At 41.5% G+C, this 19228-nt stretch overlaps 1 protein-coding gene and 1 long non-coding RNA gene across 2 annotated transcripts in view; one reads left to right on the top strand and one right to left on the bottom strand.

Moving 5' to 3' along the window:
- Positions 1-19228, top strand: part of SH2D1B (SH2 domain containing 1B) — an 85997-nt gene that overhangs the window by 15236 nt on the left and 51533 nt on the right. The gene's annotated exons all lie outside the window — the stretch shown is intronic.
- Positions 8644-11594, bottom strand: LOC124249497 (uncharacterized). Its single transcript, XR_006891413.1, has 4 exons — positions 11463-11594; positions 10069-10392; positions 9356-9628; positions 8644-9201 (listed from the first exon to the last, which is right to left on the bottom strand). It is a non-coding gene; the product is annotated as an uncharacterized LOC124249497 (long non-coding RNA).

Raw genomic sequence — 19228 nt, 5'->3', positions numbered from 1 at the left:
TCAGTAAAATTATAAACTGAAGTATAATATATACAGAAATATGTCCAAGTTATGGGTATATAGCCGAATGAATTTTCATGAAGTGAGCACACCTAGGTAAGTGGCACCCAGATCAAGAAAATATTTTCAAATTCAGTTTATTCAGCAGTCACGTGTCTTCTTTCATTCCCAGCATCCAGGACAGAGTCTAGGTCATTCATTTTTTCTGGTCCATGAGTTAGACAGCCAAGGTAGAAGCCACTGGTATAATAATGAAACGTCCTCACACGTCTGTCTGTGAAAGCACTTTGTAATCTGTATGTTCAGTACCACAAAAGCTTAAACATTTTTCTAAAGGCTTAGCTCCAAGTTCTCCTCCACCCTGAAAGTTTCTGTCTTTGATGATGTCATCCTGCCAGTGTCTCCGCTCTTTTCTCTTTTTCAGGACTCTTGCCAGTACTATTCCATTGCTATTCATCCTATGTTGCTTTTTCTGTCTGTGCTCACATGTGTTGCTGGGGAAGGAAATGTTTCTTATAGCTGATAACCGACACTCAAGAAATACTTGTGGTCTTGTCCACTACATATTCACCACCCCTTTTACTTTGGATATGCAGCTGGGGAATGAGTGGTATTATGGGTTGCATGTTTGTGTCCCCCCAAAATTCATGTGTCAGAACCCCAACCCCCAATGTGATGGTATTAGGAGGTGGGGCCTTTAGAAGGTAATTAGGATTAGATGAGGTTATAAAGGTGGAGCCCCCATGAATGAGATTAGTGCCGTTATAGGAGTCACAAGAGCTTGCTTCTTGTGTTCTACTCTCCACCATGTGAGGACACAATGAGAAGCTGGCAGCCTGCAACCCAGAAGAGGGTTCTCACCAAACCAGACTCTGCTGGCACCCTGATCCTGGACTTCCAGCCTTCAGAACTCTGAGAAATAAGTTTCTGTTGCTTATAAGCCACCCCGTTTATGGTACCTTGTTACAGCAGCTCAAATTGCCTAAGACAGATGTCAGGAAGGGTTGGGATACCAAACAGATGTTTGCAATAAGTTCATAGAACAAGATTATTGACCGGAATAAGAATCCACCTGTGATTCCTTTTGCCTGATGTTTTCCGTGTGCAATGATTTATAGTCTCGGGAGTTACCAGGCAGAGACCAGGGATGGGGCTGTGTAAGAGCTCTTTTTTTCCCCTAAGGTATAATTGACACATAACATTATATTATTTTTGGGTGTACAGCATAGCAATTCAATATTGGCATATATTGTGAAATGATCGCCACAATAAGTCTAGTTAACATCCGTCACTATACATGGTTACAAAATTTTTTATTTCTTCCTTGTGAGGGAGACGATTTTTCACGTGAATATATATCTGTTTTGCAGTGGTTAAAATGTACTTCATAGTAGACATTGCTTTAAATGTGTTAACAATGGATGGATATTGGGTGGCGACTAGTAGTATGAGGCACAATAAGTAATAAAAGTGGTTTATTGTTATTATTATTCTATTACAATGAACAAATTCAGCACTGGGATCTGGTCAAGACTAACTTTCCAGCGTTAAATTTGATGATATTTCTACTCTTATCTGAAGAGCCCTAGAGCTTGACAAAGACTATGAGCTTGCTAGGTCAAAGCCACTATGAAATTCTTATAGCTCCATTTATTCATGTGTATTTTCGTACCTACTATGTGAAAGTCATTGTATTAGCTATTAGGCAAAAGGAAGAGACTAGCATGGGGGGAGAAGGAATAACCTTGATATTAAAACCAGAAGATAGTTTGAGAAATGAAATTTAGATCCTGTCTCACTCATGAACATAATTGCAAATATCTTAAGCTATTGGCAAGATTATACTGAGTGCAAGAAGCCTTACACAAAAGAGTGCTTACCTTATGACTCCATTTACATGAAATTGTTGAACAGTCAAAACTAATCTATGGTGAAAAAAATCAGAACATTGGTTGCCTCTGTTGGGTCTAGGGGCCGGAATTCACTGGATGGGACACAAGCAAACTTTAGAGATGACAGTAAAGTTCTATATCTTGATAAAGATTTGGATTTCACAGGTGTGTTATTTGGAGTTGAGGTCATTCAAGAATGCTGAAGCCATTCACCTCGAGCATGTTGTGGAATCACTCTTGTGTTAAAATACAGAAAATATACTGGAAGAGGGTGAGACCCCACTCATGCATTCAGTGAACTTCTATTGAATATTTGCTCTGTGCAATATCCTGTTTTAGGCGCTAGGGATTTCTTTTTTTTTAAATGTAGCAAGATAGAGTTCTTGCCTTTAAGAAGTGATTCTTCAACTAGAGGCTCTCATCAGATGCTTTGGTGAATAAAAAAAAATCATGGATACAGACTGAGTATAAAGACACCATATAGTTGTTAAAAAAAGTTAAAGAAATAGAAGTTAGATTATAAAATGTCAGAGAGAGGAAGAAATGAAAGCAGCAGGTATAGAATATGTGTGAGCAGTTGGGCAGAATGTTCTTCCTCAGTTCAGGGAATTTTGTAATTAACAGCTGTGATTACAACACATGTTTATTTCTAGATTGCTCAAAGGCTACATTTCTTAAGTTTGGGTGAGTCTGGGTAATAAGATGTAAGAATGGCTTGTTTTTTGAGCTTTTTCTGGGAACATAATTCCCCACAGTAACTATCCAAAATGTACTCTACCCTTGCATTCTGCCACTCCGTATCTCCGTATTTGTTCTCAGGAGGACCACTTGATAAAGGTGTCAGGCTTATTCATTCATTCGTTCATGCCACAGGTATTTACGGTATGCCCATAGAACAGACACTGTTCCAGGCACTTAGGACAATTAGTGAACAAAATAAAGATCCCTAACTTTTTGTTCAGCTTATATTTTACAGAGTAGTCAGACAATAACAATAAACTTAACAAGTTAGTAAATTACATAGTATGTGTGAAAGTTGAAAGTGCAATCTTAAAAATGAAAAAAAAATGCAGAGTAAGGAGAGCCAAGAGTTCACGGAAGTGGGGTACAGGAAGCTGCAATTTTAAAGGTCAGGGTAGGCCTCATGGAGAAGATGACATTTGAACAAAGACTTGGAGGAGGTGAGAGAATTAGCCACATGAATCTGAGGGAGGAACAATCCAGCAACGAGAGCAGCCAGTGCAGAGACTTTGATTCAGAGGCAGGAGTGACTAAGGAGACAAGTGTGGCTGGTGCGGAGTGAGCAAGAACAGAGTAGGAGATGAGGCCGGAAAGGGAGGTGCAGGGAAACAGATTGTGCGGGACTTCATAGCCCTTTAGGGACTTTTGCTTTTACTGTGAGTGAAAGGGGAAACCACTTGCAAGATTTTGAACAAAGGAAAGACGTGATCTGACTAAACTTTTACTTTGATGGATGTATTGAGAGTAGACTGAAAACGGGCAAAACCAGAAGCAGACAGCAGGAGGTTATTCCAATAATCCAGCGATGGAACAAAATCTTTCCTCCAGCCTGATCCCAGTGCCCACTGGAAACACTCAGAGGGCTGCAAAGCAGAGGCATTACACTGAAGGACATGGTGAAAGAAAGAACAAGCACAAATCTGGTGGGAGGGGGCCTTTACCATTAGCGCGTAGAAATAGATTAGTTTACCAGGTGAGTTACCATGCTAGAGAGCTAACTCTTCCTGGGTGTAAGACCCAGTACAGGTCTTGTACCTGAGCTTGATAATGCAAGATCTGAGCACCAGCAAGGCAGCATTGTGGAGGCTCACCAGGGCTAGGAAGATGAAGCAAGGGAAGCCTACAAGTGGAGGGGAAACAGTGGTGCTAAGGGGAGGCTTCACTGATTCAAGAGGTGTTTAATAAGTATCAGTATGTGCTAGGAACTGTATGAGGCAGTGGAGAGAGAAACATAGAAGACATAGTCCTTGCCCTCAAGGAGCTCACAACCTGGTTGAGGAGACCAAGAAGAAAAAAAATCATTGTAAAACAGTGAGCAACATCTCAGGTGGGAACTAGGTACAGTTATGACACAAAAGAGTCATTGGTCAAACTTGTCCAAGAGATCAAGGAAGGTTTCATATGGGAGAGGATACTTAGGTTTGATCTTGAAAGATGTGTATCGCTAGTCAAAGGGGGCTGGCATTCCAGGAAGTGGGAAGTGTACATAAATATAGGCATAGATGTAAATGTAAATACAGATATATAAACAGTGTAGTCATCTGAAGGAGCATGTTCTCTTGGGAAGTGCGGGTAGTTCTATATGGCTGGACCTTATGCGTGCAAAGAAGAGTAGAAGGAAATGAGTCCTCAAAGGGCAAAGGAGTTTGGATCTCATCCATGTGCTGACCTCATGATCTTCTACTCAGTGTCCACTTTGCCCCATCTCCATTATGCAGCATCCAAGTAGTATGAAAGATTGACCCCTTGGCTCTGGGAATGGGTCATGAATAGTCTAAGCTATTTTAATGACCCCAGACCCTTGCTAGTGGTTGGTTCAGGATCTCTAAACCAATCCATGGATGACATTCCCTTAACCAGAGAGATAGGTTCAGAAATTGTACTCAGGATGAAATATGAGCTTATGAAATTTGAGAGGTTTTCTGGGGGCTTCTGGGTAAAGTTTTCTCACTCCTTACCACAAGAAGAGGCAGTTTTTCTCGCTTAGCGGACATCCTATGTAAACGTGAACACTGAAACTGCTGCAGACACCTTGCGACCTCCTGAAGAATGAAACTGATAGTGGGAAAGGCAGACCTGAGAGAATTGCAGGGAAATGGTGCTAAGAGCCAGTAGATTGACAACATGAAGGTCTGCCTTCTTCCCAAACTTCACATTACATGAGGCAAGAAGTTTCTCTACTGAATTTCCTTATTGTATCAGTTTGAGAAACGTTTTCTATTATATGCAACATAAACCTATCTAACTCATACATCCCAGTAGGGAAATAAATATCATTTTTCATTTCAGAAAGATAATGCTGGTGAATTGAAAGGGGTAAAACTAGAGGTATGGCTTAAAATATAATTGAATTAGTCAGGAAAGACAACAAGAGTGTAAATTTAAGCTATGCTCTGGGCATGGGTGGGAAGCTATAGATACAAGACTTTTTAAGTGGTAGAAAGGACATGATTAATCATTGGATGTATTAATAAATGAGAAGGAATTTTGAATAATGTCTAGTTTTCTATTTTGGGAGATGTTGGACAGTGGTAACATTGAGAGAGAGGATAAGATCAAGGCAAAATAATATTAATGGCTTGCTCTTAATCTGAATAATGGGGGTAACTGTGCCTACCTTCTGCTGTCCTTGGGGATATTCATTGAGATAACATACAAAGTACCTAGAACACAGGAGATGCTCAATAAATAACAATAATGTCATCTCATTACCTGTAATCCTCTTCTGACCTCCTTTGTCTCTTCCTGTGAAAAAAGAAAAGTCTTTCCATATTGCACGATCAAGATCTCAAATGCCACCTCCCTTGCAGCACATTTTCTGCTCCTCCAATTAGATGTAGTATTTTGTATCTGTGTGCCCCCCGCGACCCCAGCCTTGCCCCCATCACATTCACTAGACATCTCAGTCAACCATGCTCTCTTATCTTCCTACCTGCTGCAGCCACAAAAGCAGCACTTTAAACATATGATACACAGGGGCCAGCTTCTTGGGAAGCTCCTGATTCCTCTGCTTTCCAGGAGAAAGTTAGTTCTTGGGAATTTGTAGAAATCTTGGGGACGCTTCTCCAGGTCACGGAATTAGGAAATTCCATCTAAACTTCAAGAGCTGGAGAGGGCTTCAGTGCAACCTGGAGTTACTCCTGGGTTAGCCAAGGAGGCAGCTGAATCGTCCCTGAGGCCCCAGGAAAAAAGTGTTTTATGCTTGGGAGATGCTATATTTTACTTGGGAGAGAGTTTGCTGTCCCCCATTGTTAATGTGCATTGAAGTACTTTAATTCATCAGGGGAGCTGTGGGACATGAATTCAGAGGACAGGCTGGTGAAGCAGAGGAATAGTACAGTGGTGAGCTGTGAGGTTAAGGAGTTGCCTGAGGCAGGTGCACCAAGAGAAACCAGGAAAGGAAAGGAAAAAGAGGACTTGCTGATGACAAACTTCACTAAGCACCTACTGTGCAGATGGACCATGCTAACTGGGCACTGGGGGATACAAAGATCATTTAGCCTTGAGGCACTCAAAGTTTAGGAAGGGAAAGAGACAAAAAAGAGATTAATTTGAAAATAGCAAGAAAAATACAATAGTTGTGGTATGAAATATGTACAGGAGTGGCATGAAACAGAAGTGAATGCTTTTCTTTTTGAGTGTAGAACAGAAGTGAGTTTTTTATTTGTTTTAATCAAGCACACGATAGAATGACTACATACTGCTGGAATTAATGCGAAGTACTGTGCTTAGATGCTCTATAATTTCTTCATAAGTTGTACTTTAAAACAATAACAGCAATGATAGTATTAACTGATGTGTGTTTCCTTGAGGTACACCCTACTTAGGCTATTTTGAGGAAGTTGTTATGTGTTTTCTCTTTCTTTTTCCTTTTTAACTGCTTTATTGAGGTGTGAACAACATACAAAAAGCTGTATAGACTTCATAGCAATGCCATAAACTTATCCATCACCTCCAAATTTTCCTCCCACCTCCCTTTGTGATAAGAGCATATAAGCTCTACCCTCTTAGCAACTTTTTAAGTATACAATATAGTATTGTTAATCATACACCCTATGTTATACAGTAGAACTCTAGAACTTACTTATTTTGCATAACTGAAACTTCATACCCTTTGACCAATACCTCCTCATTTCCCTCTCCCCCCAGGCCCTGGCGACCACCATTCTACTCTCTGTTTCTATAGACACACACACACACACACATACATACACACGATGGAACATGATTCAGCCTTAAAAAGAAGGAAATTCTACAACTTGGATGAACATTGAGGACTTTATGCTAAATGAAATAAGACAGTCACAAAAGAACAAATACTGTATAATTTCACTTATTTGAGATACCTAGAGTAGTCAAATTCATAGAGACAGAAAGTAGAATGGCAGTTACCAGGCGCTAGAGGGAGAGGAGAATGGAGAGTTATTTTTTAATTGGTACACAATTTCAGTTTTGCAAAATAAAAAGAGTTCTGGCTCCAGCCCGATGGTGTAGTGGTTAAGTTCCCACGCTCTGCTTCTGTGGCCCAGGGTTCGCAAGTTTGGATCCCACGCGCAGACCTAGCACCGCTCCTCAAGCCATGCTGTGGCAGTGTCCCACGCAGCACAGATGTTAGCTCAGTGACAACCTTCCTTACAAAAAAACAAATAAATTTTAAAAACAAAATAAAATAAAAAGAGTTCTGTGGACGGGTGGTGGTGATGGTGACACAACAATATAAATGCGTTTAACGCCCCCGACTGTCCACTTAAGAATGATTCTATGTTACATGTATTTTGCCACAATAGAAAACGTATCAAGGACAATAAAAAAACGAGTTTCCCCTGAAAGACCTTCCCTAGCCCCCTACAGTAGGTTAGGGCCTTCATCATGCAACTTTATACTGCACTGCAGTTCCTCCAACGTATTCCTTATCACCCTCCATTGCAATTACTGTTTAATTGGTCACCATCCAATGTTGCAGTTAAGCCTTTGGAGACAAACATCTGTCTTAATGCGTTTGTAGCCACCAAAATTGATTTCCTCTGGGAACACAGCTAGACCACTTAGCAAACTCCCTTTCGCTTAGGTACGGCTATATACCTAAGCTCTCACTGATGAAATGTGGTCCAAAGTAACAAGTGCCACTTCTAGATTTGGCCCATGAAATCTCCCCTGTGTGGTCTTAATGGGCATTTTCCCCAGACTGCAATGTTGATGCCCCAGGTGACATGCGGGGCCACGTGTTGAGCCAAGGACCAATGTCAGCAGAGGTCCCTGAAAGACTGTATGGAAATGAGTTGGCCTGTTGACATGAACTTCCATCCAGGACTTTTACATGAGCAAGACAGAAATTCTATTGTGTGTGTCACTGAAACTTTGGGAGTCTATTTGCTACTGTATTTGAACCTGCTTTACTAATCCACCTACGTAAGTCACTTAACTTACCTGACCTCATCATTCACAGCGGTGTGAGCTCGGGCAAGTGACTTCGATCCTCTTACGTTCAGCTTCTTCATTGGTCACATGGGTATAAGGGAGTTTGTTTCGTGGAGTTGTGGTCATAAGTAAGGAGGGCAACATATTATACACTTAGCCCACAGTAGGAGCTTATTGATGATTATGATTTCACTTCAATGGGCTAGAATGGCCCCCACAATCCTGTTCTCCCACCTCCAATTACCAACATCCTTCAAAGTACACTTAAAATGCTCCATACTTTGGAAATGTCAGTCCACTAATCTGGATGTGCCTCTCTATTCAAGCAGCTATATGGAGCTCTGCCTTGTATTACAGCTATGGTATTTCAAGAATTCTAAGACACCATTGATTTTTTTTTTTTTAAAGATTTTATTATTTCCTTTTTCTCCCCAAAGCCCCCCGGTACATAGTTGCACATTCTTCGTTGTGGGTTCTTCCAGCCGTGGCACGTGGGACGCTGCCTCAGCGTGGTCCGATGAGCAGTGCCACGTCCGCGCCCAGGATTCGAACCAACGAAACACTGGGCCGCCTGCAGCGGAGCGCGCGAACCTAACCACTCGGCCACGGGGCCAGCCCCGACACCATTGATTTTTAAAAGCAGTATTATTTTAATAACAGTATTTCAGGAGAAAAATACGCTACCCTTTTAGCTCTACACATTAATGTTATGACTCATCTTGATTTCAGAAACCTTAAATTATGGGGGAAATTTCTTCTTAGAATAGATAACATATGATATTGATACAATTATTTTATTTATTTTTGCCCCAAATTCCTCATTCTCATGCATTGTGCACACACGTGGGCTCACACATGCAAGATATGAAATCTTATCCCATTGGTCTTTGACAATCCGTAGTACTACACTGTGAAAAGAGTACAGGGAAGTAATATAATTTAACTGAGCCACAGAGAAGTGATGTCCTCATCCAGACTTTCCTGGGGCACTGGTGGCCTTCATGGACCTGAGTTAGACATAAGGTGTTTGCTGAGTACATGTGTCTGGATATGCCAAGCTCCTAGAATCCCCAGGAAAATAGGAGAAGAAGCACCTTCACCAGGAGAATCCATGTCACTGGGCAGTAAGTGCCTGTAGCTGCTTTGGAAACTGAAAGACAAAGTAGAGAGGACACAGCATGTGTATATAAGTGAACAGGGTTGTTGGCAAGTGCTGAGAGCTGGAGTCTACTCTCTCCAGCTCCTTCCAAGGCTTCTCAAAACATTTCCCAGGAGTCCTGGAGAGGGTAGAAGGGGCCAGTTACCTGCACAAAGCTGCCCAGCATGGATGAGGTTGGAGACGCTATTGCTAACAGTGTTCATAGCTGTGCAGGTGTAGGTCCAATTCAGATCACCGAGGCTCCAGGAGTCATTGAGGATGGATCCTTTCTTAGACACAACAGCCCCTTGTCCCATTGATGTCCACTCATATGTGACGTTCTCTCCTCCTTCCTCCACAGAGCACCTCAAGGTGGCATGACACATCCCATTCTCAGAGATGACAGAATCCACTCTAATGTGAGGCCTGGGCAGTCACTCTGCTTGAAGCAATGGTTTTAATAGTTAAGAGTTATAAACAGCAATAACGAACCTTATTAGGCCATCCCAGGAGGAAAGGACTCGGAAGATAAAGGGGAGACAACATATCAAGGAATCCAGAAGTCCTTTGGAGGAAAGATCCCTAATTCTTAGATTTCCAGCCTCTTAGGGGCTGAATGGAGGAAGGAGCAAGTTGTGTGATGGTTTTCAACCAGCCACAACCACAGCCATCAGCCGGAATCTGCTGATAACTGAAGAGAACAAAAAATAATAAGAAAAGGAAAGGAAAGATCTACCTAAGAGAGGTTCTAGACTGGTCACAAGAGCGAAACTAAGAGACAACCTTTACCAAGGGTCATCCAGCCCCCACCCCCAGGCTTAGTGGATGGCCCTATTCACTCTTAGCAGTGGGGAACTTGTCCTCTATGCCCTCACTCACTGAAGATCCTCAGAGTGTAACTGGAAAACACTGAAGATGTCTCTGTGGCTATCATGGCTCTGTAAGATCCTATGTCTGCCATAGTCAGGTTACTGAGCTGCAAGGAGTAGGACTGGGCGACGTTCAGTGCATCTTTCCGTTTGGGAGCAGTCACTAGGATTCGTGCGTCATTTGGGTCTATGAAGATGATAGATGTTCCATTGTGAAGCCAGGTGATGGAATAGATGTTCCCTCCTGCAGGAAGCTTCAGGGGAAGAGTTACCGACTCCCCCAGAAACCCACTCACCATCAACGGGGCTGAGCTGGTCTGTGAAACTGTGTTCTCTATAAACATAGAAGGAAGTGGTTATAAAACCTGGCCCTGACACCCTCCCCTACCCCTAAATCTCCCAGTCAGTCATAACTCTCCCAAGTTGGGGCCCACAAGAATGGTGGACATAAACAGCAGTTGGCAGTGGTGCTGTGGCTGGAGCTGGAAGTAGGCAATGCTTAAACTCTCCTTCCTGCTGGGGTCACCACTCCCCACCCCAACGGCTGTGTTCCTACTGAGGGTTATTGGCCCTGCAAAACTAGAAGTGAGACCACGGAGGGAGTCAGAGCCCAGCCTTGCCCTGCCCATGACTCTTTTTCCTTAGCCCTAATCATGACTTCCTGTTTTATGAAATGCTTCCCCATTTCGGAGCTGAGGTTTCAATTTCATTGCAATTCTGGTGTCTCAATGGCGTGTGGAACAAGGATCCCTAGATGGTAGTCCTGATCCTGTCTCTATTTAGATGTAAAGTTTTGGGGAAACATTGATTTCTCAAGACCTGTTCTTTTGCTTTATAAAACAATGGAGATAAATGTACAGCCTTTCAGAACCAGCCCTGATGGCCTAGTGGTTAAAGTTCAGTGTGCTCTGCTTTGGCTGCCCGGGTTCAGTTGCCAGTCACAGAACCATGCCACCCATCTATCAATAGCCATGCTGTTGTGGTGGCTCACATACAACTAGCAGGACCTACAACTAGAATATACAACTATGTACTGGGGCTTTTGGGAGGAAAAAAAGAGAGAATAAGACTGGCAACAGATGTTAGCTCAGGGCAAATCTTTCCCAGCAAAAGAAAAAAAAAACGTAAAGACTTTCAGATTCCTTCCAACCCTGACATTCACAATGTCATAATACTATGTACCCTAGACTCTTTTCTTCTCCTCCTAGTTTCTCTTATCTACTCTCTAATCAATCTTTTTCTTTCATGTCCTGGAGTCACTCACCCTCTTCTGTCTGCCTGGTCCCCCAATCTCTCCAATGCAGTGTCCTAAGTTCTGGGAAAGGCCTTGCTGGGCAGTGCCCATGTGGACCCTCTGCCCTTCAGAAGGTCTAGCTACAGGGGAGGAGCCTCCGACCCACTCACCTGGAGACTGGAGAAGCAGGAGGAGGAGGAGAAGCTGAGCAGGAGGTCCCAAGCTGGCAGGACTGATCGAGTTTGCCCTGAAGATCCCAAGGAAAAAAGAGGAAGGCAGAAGACAGCAGAAGTCCTGTTCTGCAGCACGAACAGCAAGATGAACTTCTGTTAGTTCCTGTGCTCATCATTTTGCTGACCACTCCCCTTGTTGTTTTCTTTTGACTGGCCCTGATGCCCGCTTCTGATTCTGTCCTTGAGGTCATAAAGAGTAGAGAAATATGAAGATCCCACTTTAAAGAACCTAATGTGCTTTAACCAATGGTTTCGATATGATTGGTTGGCTATTTTTTTAAAGTTTAATATTCCTCTTACCCCATACCCTGAATAGTTTGCAAAGTTAAATGAAAAGAATAAAACCACCAAGTGCTCCCACCTGCATATAAGTGTTAAGAATTAAGTGGAAGGTTCTACTTGGTCTGTCCTGATAATGCGCTCTTTAAAAAGTGCAGCAAAGTCCTCAGCAACACAAATCCCCCAGCACTATTGGCACTGATGAACTTGCGTCTTCTGGCTTTGACCCCACACTGTCCAGTGTCTATATGATTTCTAACCCCTTTTCCTATGTGATTCACGTCTGGCCCAGTACTTCTCTAGACTTGACAGTAGACTTTGTTACATAGGCTATATTCGTGATATATCACTGGCATCATGTAACAAAAACCCAATGCAAACTAACTTGTGATACAGAGGAGAGGGGTTATAAGAATAAAGAGCCCAAGTGTAAGAATGTAGCCAGGGCTCAGAAAGTACTGGATACAGGAAATGAACACTAGGAGAAACCAAGTAGGACTCTGTTTCTTGAATCTGCTCTCTATGTGTATAGTTTATTCTTTTTTGGGATCAACTCCCTCTCTCTTCCCTACCGGTAGAATATGGTCACCAGCACACAGCTGCTACAGGGCTAGCCACATGGAGAGACTGACTCATCATCATTCTCTATTTCTCTCTCTCTTTCTTCGATTTCTCTTTTTCTCCCAATTTCCAATTCCTTGTTGGAGGTGGTGAAGGGGAGCAGGGAGGAGATTCTAGTTAAGAAAGTAAGGTCGTGTGCTGCAAATTTGCCTGCCTTATTCCTACTTCCCAAAACATAAGAAATTAGGGGTGTTACTGTAAAGTGGACAGCCATCCTCCATGGTTGACGATACAAGAGAATCAGTCTAACTTAAGACTGTTTTTAGAAATTTTCAACCAAACACTGAAGTTGAGATAATGGTACATGAACTCCCAAGGTACCTCCACCCAGATTCAATAATTATCACTATTTTGCTAGTCTTGTTTAGTCCATATTTTCCTAGTTCAACTATTTAAAGAAAATTCTAGATATAATGCCATTATCCTGACATATTTCAGTATGTTTTAAAATATATATAGACATTTTCTTACATAATCTCAATGCCATTATCACAGCTAAAAAAGAGAAAAATAATTCATCGATATTATGTAATGACTGATCCATATTCAAAGTTTCCCAATGGCATGAAAATTTTTATATTCAGTTTTGTTTTAATCAGGATGAAAACAAGATCCTTATGCCTCATTTCATTATTGAATGTCATAAATATATTCTAATCTAGAGAAGTCGGTCCCCTCACCTCCTCCCTTTTTGAGACAGGTTTCGCTTTCTCTATTTCACCTTTGCTCTCTTTCTCTTTTCTTTTTAAGTATCATTATGAACTCATGAATTTTTGTATATTCAATGTGTTTCAATCAACTGCAATTATTATTTTGAGCTTAAATTCTCTCATCTTTGGCCAATGTGAGACACTGCATGTTGGCTTCTGTGTTCCTTTGACATGGCTGCAATAGTCTTTGATAATTTCTTTGAATGCTTGCACAAGAAGGTGTCCAGGTTCATCTTGTTCATAATCTGCCACAGACATAAAATCAGCCATTCCTCAAAAGATCCCTGATTCCTTTAATGAGGAACAAAAATGTCCATGCATTCTTTCCATTTTTATTTAAATTCTTTGATTTTATATATATTTCTCCCTCTTTCAAGAGAAAGTCTTCATTTCTAATAGCACTAGTGTAAAAATGTGTTTGTTTTATCCTGAAAAAAATATACATAGTTTTAAAATAATTTCAGAATTATTAATAACAACAATAAACATTGAGTGAGTTTTAAGATTTCTTTGCAGGTCCATTCATCCTTAGAATATCTTCCACTCAGAATGTACAATGAAAATATTGAGGCTGCTTTTCCTGCCATCAAATCAGTGTGGGCTTTGAGAAGCTCTCCGTGATCTACCTTATTACCACGGTCCTCTGTCCAAGCGAGACTGTGAGACCTTGCAGCTCAGGAAAAGGATGGATGGCAACTTTCTGTTAAGAGACAGCGAGTCTGTGCCAGGAGTTCTGTGCCTCTGTGTCTTGTGAGTAACCCCCTCTTCTACACATTTGAAACCTTATCCTGAATGTTGTGATGACAACCAAATGGAAAAGGAATTGTATTTCACTCTGACCTTGCTGTCCAAATGAACAGAGAGAGAAATAGCTAGACGCTGCGAGGAGAGGATGGAAGGAACGTGTCTGTCTATGTTCCTGCACCTAGTCTTCTTGCCCTGGTACAAATGCCACACGAGGAGACTCTCTGGAGCAGCCGAAGTAGGGGTGGTGAATGGAAGGGCTGCAGGAAGCATGGCAGCTGAGAGGGAATGCACAGAAGGTAGACAGGCCCTTTTGAACTTTTAATCTGAAAGACCAAGTTTTTACATGCATTCTGCCACTTCTGCTTGCAATATTCGAAATACTAATAATATTTCACATTTTACTTAGATTTATAAAAGGCTTTAACATAAGTCATTTGCTCTTGTCTTCCTCAGGGTCCACTAAAATTAGCTTAAATAATCGTTATTATTTAGATGAATAAGCAAAACTCAAATTCCTTAAACGACTTCCTCTCGTTAAAATGCCTCTGCTATCAGGACAGAATATCAGAACTAGCCTGCTGAGGTGACCACTTTGAGCCTAGTGGAGAGAGTGAGGCTGAGTAAATATCACTTTAGCTTCCCAATAGAATGTAAAAAACTGAAAATTTTCACCTTTACCTCTTACCGAAGTTAAAATCAAGTGTGTCAATCATGAAAAGAAGATACATATTTCTCTCTGGAGATACAGAGATGAGACAGGTAGCCCTAAGGTGCTCTGGGTCTAATGGAGGAGAGTGAGGTTTAAGCAAATACTTATTACAATATTATATCTTATTACAGACTCAGCGTTTCCAACTCTTGGCAGTCTTCCTGTGCCGACATTGTCATCTACACTTGAAAACTTCAGCCTTCTGGAACCTTTTCTTACCTGGGCCTCCACACATACACCCGGCCAGGCCAGGAATTACCACCTCCACCAAGCCTCTACTTCTATTATTACCTGGTGTCTCAACCTGGTTCTGCATGAGGCAATTTTATTACTAGGATATCCTTTCTGTCCTTTGTCTGTCTTCTGTGACCCAGTTCCTGTTCCCTATTCTTATATAACTTTCAACTGAGCCTTCTGGGTCCTTTATTACAAAGTAAACAAAGTCCCATATAGCTTTCATCTAATTGCAGAACGCTCCCTTTATTAATTGTCCATAACGGAAATCAGGCTGGCTATCAACACCATTTTAATCGGCTTCTGGGGTATCCCATAGTATATTGAGTAATCTAAGATCCTTAGCAAGCCTTATGAGGACCTGCCATTATCTTCAGTCTCATTCCTACCCCTGTCTGTCTTGTAGCTAACACCTCAACAACCTTAAAATGCTTCTATCCTTCCCTATGGTGTGGTCTCTCACCTACATTCTTGGCTCCTGCTATGCTATCTGTCTGGAATGCTCTTTCTCTCATCCCTTATTTCTCCTTCCCCTGCATGAGGTAACTGTTAATCATTCCTTAGGAATCAGCCAAAAATAATAAAAATAACAGCTACCATTTGTTGAGCAATTACTAAATGCTGAACCCCTGAATGCTCTCCTTTAATCCCTTCAGCACCCATGCGTGGTAGGTTCTGCTATTATTCCCACTTTCTGGATGAGGGAAGTGAGGCTTTGAGAGCACTGGGATCACTTTCTCAGGAGGCTCCCACCCACCAAACAGGGTTAAGTGTTTCCGTAATATTCTATGCATATTTTTATCATTGCATTTAGCATATAGTGTTATAATCATATGTGTATATGTTTTCTTTTTTTAACTGGGCAGTGGATTCCTGGAGAGCAGAGATTGTTTCTTACTTACCTAAATTCTCAAAACTAGCAAGATCGCTGAATCAATGAATATTTGCTGTGTGAATGACTCACTTTACAAACGGATGGATGAATGAATGAATGAATACCATAATATAGACCTGTTCAAGTATTATAGAAGCATAGAGGAGGTAGTACAAGCTGCCTAAGAGCAGGAAAAAAAAGGACTCAGAGAGGAGGTGACCTCTTGAATATTCCTGAATGAAGAGTAGGAGGTATCAGACAGACAAAGAAGGGAGGGCACAGCAGCAGCTTTGGGGCATGGCATGCACAAAGATCCCAGATTTAGGGTGTCCCAATGTGTCTGGGCAAGCCTGGGAAATAGAGTATGCGTATTTAGAAGCAGCAGGAGATAGCAATCTAAAGGGAGAGAAAAGGCCATATCATAAAGGACTTTGCATAAGGCATCCTGAATGACTGTAAACTGGAAAGAACCTGATTAAACTGTTTAAATCATCTATTTAGACAGTGGGTGGAGAATGGCTTGAGAGGAACATGGAGAGACCTCTGAGGAGTTAATCCAAACCACGTAGGAAAGAGGCAAGGACGTGAGTGAAGGTGATGGCAGTGAAGAAGATGAAGATGGATTAAATGATCGGCTGTAGACGTGACTGAACTTAGTTGAAGGTTAATTGTGGGAGGTGAGGGAGAGGAAGAAGTTTCAAATGACTCCAAAGTTTTTGACTTGGGAAATCAGATGATAGTGGTGCTATAAACCAGTAGTGAGAACCAAAAAAAAAGAACAGCAGGTTTTGGTGAGAGAAGGAACAGACAGACAGAGAGAAGAGATAATGAATTCTGTTTGGAGTACATTGATTCTATAGTACCTATGTGACATCCAGGCCAATTACACGCATCATCTCATTTACCCTTTGCAAAGCCATTTGCAGTAGATGACATATCCCTATTTTGTGGGGAAAGAAACTACAGCTTCTTACTAAATAACTTGTCCAAGATCAAACTGTTAACATGCTGTTACATTCCTTATCTTACCAATGTTCCCTGTTCCACTTAAATATGTTCAGTGTGGTCACCTTGGAACTGTGTGATAAAGTGCCCAAGCAGGAGACTTGAGGGCTTGGCAGTGGATCCTGATATGTAGAATCTTGTCATTTTTCCTAGAGAAGAGCCACCCCTTGTTCTTTGCTGAATGGCAGTATGCCATCTTCCGTGCTTTCACAGACAAGGGCATAGGGCAATGTTAGAAATAAAAGAAGGAAGTCACAAAGAGACTTTCCTAACAGTATACAGAACTGACCATAAATAGATGTGGTAACCATGGACAGGAAATGTTTTCTGATTTTACAGCATGATAGAGCTTCCAAAAAACACCAATGTGCAAAATGCTGTGTAGTGTGACTTTTTAGTGTCAGAATTTGGAGCTGGGTCTGCCTTTATAATCAGTACAGTCAAAATCAAGCAGATATTAGGAGATGAACGGATTCCTCTGCGGGCATGAAGGTAAAGGAGAGACTTTCTATAGCCATAGGAAGGCTGCAGGTAAGAACCCGAGCCCTCACTTACTGCATGTCTTCACTGAGGAGGATAATAACAATTGAAGAAATCGATGAGAAGAGACCTTAAGAGGTCTTTGGAAAGTCTCTGGATTCTAGAAAAGAAGACATATTTTATGCAAGTTCATTGCAGAAAAATCAAACAAAATACAAAGGCATGCAGAAGAAAGCAGAAATCCTCTAAAATCTTACCATTCATAAATGATTCTTGCTAATATTTTGGCAAAATTCTTTCTGGACGTCTCTCTGTGCATATACATATACACGTAAGCATGCATACACACACACACACACACATAACCACACACAACATGTGCATATATGGAATCATCTGACTCGCTGATCTGTAACCTTTTATAACTCAAAAAATATATCATGGGCATCTTTCTACATCCATGAAATCAGATATTCATAATCCTTTTATGATGGCCTAATGTGCTATTGAGGGTATATATCAATTTACAGAAAACAATACAGTAAGTTTTTCTCAACAACGTGACAGCAAAAGATTTCACACTTACATTTTTGAAAATTTACCCAGCTCTCTCTATAGGTTAAATTCCTAGAAATAGTATTGTTTGGTCAAAGACCTGTACATTTAAATTTTTGATATGCATTTACAAAATTGTCCTGCTCCCCAAATATTGCACCGATTTACCAGATGGAAAATTCTTAAAGTATTCTTGATTCACTTGGATTCCCCTGCTTGTGTCATGTCATGGAAAATGAAGGCCACATAAATAACATCACACATACACATTCAATACTATTTCCTTTGAGTGATCTTTAAAGTTTGTATAAAACAAAAATAAAAACTCAAGCGTGAACATCAGAACAGAATGTGAGCGAAATTCCCCTGACATGCTGGTCATCTGTGGCTGTTGAGGGGTGGAGCGTAGGCTCAGAGACACCTGCATAGGCGTAGGCACAGCATCTACGCTCACTTTATAGAAGCAGAAAGTCCCTCCATCTCAAATTTGGTTCGAATGTCAGACCAATGATGCCACACGCACATACAAAGAGGATCTGAAAGGTTTGTTACTTACGTAATGAGACTTTCTGGGTAGAGCAAGACAGTCTTCTCAAGTTGATCTGAAAACGAGCAGAGGGAGCCGTGAAAGGACACTGGCGTGGGGTTTTTGTGGTGCTAGGAGGGAGGCTGCCGTGAGTCTTCCCGAGCTCGGCTAGGGCCTTCTGTGTTTTGAACTTCTTGCTGGTACAAAAGAGGGATTACCTGGGCTTTCTTATTAGCATACTCAGCTCGCCCAGATGTGGGGTAGAAGGAAAAGTGGTGGAGTGAGGTTTAAAAGCTGTCAGCAGTCAACCATCAAAAATCTCAGGTCAGATTCTTATTGCACACTTCCAAGACCAAAACTTTGTCAGAAAGAGTTTAGCAGTTTAGTGATGAGTGGAGATGCAGAGGGCCTACAGTCTACCTTTAAACCTCAACGGAAAACCTCAAACCAAAGATTGACAGATGGACTGTGTAAGATCTATGGAGTTCTCACCTGTTCAAGGAGGATACAGATTCCCACTGGAGAACTGATAATGCAGGCGCAGCAATAGCCGAAGGCTCGCAAATCTTAGAGAGGATGGAGGAGTTTCATCCTTGTTGTCACATCCAGAGCTGTCATCCCCTGAGGTCCAGCCAACCTCTATTTACTGAAGACCTATAGCAAATATAGGGAATCTTTTTTCTACATGGGGTCAAATACCCACCAAGAAAACATCAAGATCTACATATGTAAAATCAGCCTAACTTGGTTTATAGTATAATAAAATATTTTAAATGCTTCATTCATAGTTTTAATATTAAGCACAAGATGTATAAATTTATAACTAATTTTTTTTTCCTGAAGAAGATTTGCCCTGAGCTAATATCTGCTGTCAGTCTTCCTCCATTTTTCTGTATGTATGTCGCCGCCATAGCACGGCCACTGTCGTATAGGTCCATACCTGAGAACTGAACCCAGGCCACT

The sequence above is a fragment of the Equus quagga genome, chromosome 13, assembly GCF_021613505.1.
Source record: "Equus quagga isolate Etosha38 chromosome 13, UCLA_HA_Equagga_1.0, whole genome shotgun sequence".
Taxonomy (NCBI): Eukaryota; Metazoa; Chordata; class Mammalia; order Perissodactyla; family Equidae; genus Equus; species Equus quagga.
Note: the sequence above shows the minus strand (reverse complement) of the source record. Positions and strands in the feature narration are given on the sequence as shown.